Source organism: Camelina sativa, chromosome 20 (assembly GCF_000633955.1).
Source record: "Camelina sativa cultivar DH55 chromosome 20, Cs, whole genome shotgun sequence".
NCBI classification, from domain to species: Eukaryota; Viridiplantae; Streptophyta; class Magnoliopsida; order Brassicales; family Brassicaceae; genus Camelina; species Camelina sativa.
This window is the reverse complement of record NC_025704.1, coordinates 28006348-28008423: the sequence shown is the minus strand read 5'-3', so window position 1 is coordinate 28008423 and position 2076 is coordinate 28006348. Positions and strand designations below refer to the sequence as shown.

The 2076-nt window shown below is 41.4% G+C and overlaps 1 pseudogene; it reads left to right on the top strand.

The window, feature by feature from the left end:
- LOC104771889 lies at nt 491-1947 on the top strand (annotated as a pseudogene).

Below are 2076 nucleotides of genomic sequence, written 5' to 3'. Positions count from 1 at the left end.
CAACTCCTCATACCCCTTCGGATATTCATGGCAGTCCAATCCGGTTAGCAAGGCATGCTCTTTCAACGAATACCGTATAGGCACTCCATTTACCACAAACCAACACTCTTTTTCCATCTCAGTACGAGCTGTGCGAAGCAGAAGCATCAACATACTTTAAGTTATGTGGTTTTGCTCCTTAGGCATGTGGAACATATGTATGAACTGGGAATGATTTCTGAACCACTTTATTTCTTCTGGCATTTCTCTATGAATGACACGGTTTGGGTCACACTACACCTAGTGATAATCTTACCCGCTTTGGTGTACTCAGATTCGTCGAACATCATTTCTGGCTGCATTGGTTGGGAATCATCATCTTCGGCAACATCATCATCATTTGTATCCTGCACAAATTCAAACAGAATTGAATTAGTTTCTTAATTCCACTTCAACTAGTTGAACCAGTTGAACCAGTTGAACCAGTTCAACTAGTTCAACCAGTTGAACCAGTTGAACTAGTTGAACCAGCTGAACCAGTTCATTCTACTATCAGTTCCTCCTAATCCTAATAATCAGATCCATTATCTGCCATCTCCTTTGGAAGATCGGAGAGCATTCTAGCTTTTTTTTGCGCCGATTGTGGCTTTCCAGACATTGATCCAGATTCGATTTGTATTCGTGAAACAAATAACCCGACGATGCTCTCCGATCTTCCAAAGGAGATGGCAGAGGAGGTGCTCTCTAGGCTTCTAGTGACATCGCTGAGAGGAGTGCGATCGACCTGCAAAAAGTGGAACACTTTATCCAAAAGTCGCACCTTTACAATGCTTTACATCGGTGAAGCAAAGAAGAAGCAGAGGAAGGAGTTTCAAGTGGCAGTGATTCTCGATTGTAGGCTTTATTTATTCAGCGTCAATCTCCTTAATCCATCTATAGATCTTATAGGTAAACTCATTAGCCTAGACGATGAAGATCGAGTTGACATGTATAAAATCTTTCACTGCAATGGTTTATTGTTGTTTGGAACCCTTAAACAAGGTGGATCGAACCCAGAACTTCTTTACACTTGTTGGACAGGTATGCTCTTGGATACGAGAGGAATTATCAGTACTCGCTTCGTCGCCACAAAGTCTTGAGATTTGTGGATGAGCCGAGTATTTGTGAGTTTGAAATATACAGTTTTAGGTCTAATTCATGGAAGGTTCTTCATGTCAATCCGGACTGGGATATAGGATTTTTCCGACATGGCTTGTCTCTCGGTGGCAACACTTACTGGATTGCCCAAGATAAGAAACATGGATCCCATGGCCCTTTTTTCGTACTCTGTTTTGATTTCACAACGGAGAAATTTGGACAGCGCCTGCCTCTGCCTTTTCAGCCTTTCGGTGGTCTAGATACTGTGGCTCTATCAAGTGTTAGGGGAAAACAGATTGCAGTGTTATGGCAGAAAAGAAGTTGTTCATATACCTTGAAGATATGGATTAGCAGCAGGATAGAGCCCAATGTTGTGTCGTGGAACAAGGTGTTGCTAATGGTTGATATGAAACCTCTGACTGGTTTTCCCTTCTTATTCTCCGCTGGAAGTTTCTTCGTTGATGAAAAGAAGAAGGTGGCGCTGGTTCTTGATAAAGAAGGAGATGGTGGATGTACATCTGATTTTCGTACCTCCACTCGCAACATAGCTTACATCATTGGAAATAACGGCTACTTCAAGACAGTGGATCTTGGCGAATCTAGAAAAATAACTTGTTGGCCACTTGGGTGCTCTTATGTTCCGAGCTCAGTGCAAATCAAGCAAGCAAGCTGCTCCACGAGCCAACCATAAAACAGCCTAATCTATTGTCGTTTAAAGTTTATAAGATTGTTTATTTTCTTATCTATGATTTATTATTTTGTATCCCAGACAACATGGCCTCTGTTTCTTTTGCTTTGTGCATCCTGTTATATTATATATCCAGCGCATTGCGTTTCAGAATACTCTGTGTGATCTTGTTTGGCTCTTCCATCGACACATCAGCCAAGTGCATTTTGGTTCTGCCTTTCTCTTGTAGGGTTTTCTTCTGTCTCGTAGGAGTTTTTTTTTTTTTTTTTTTT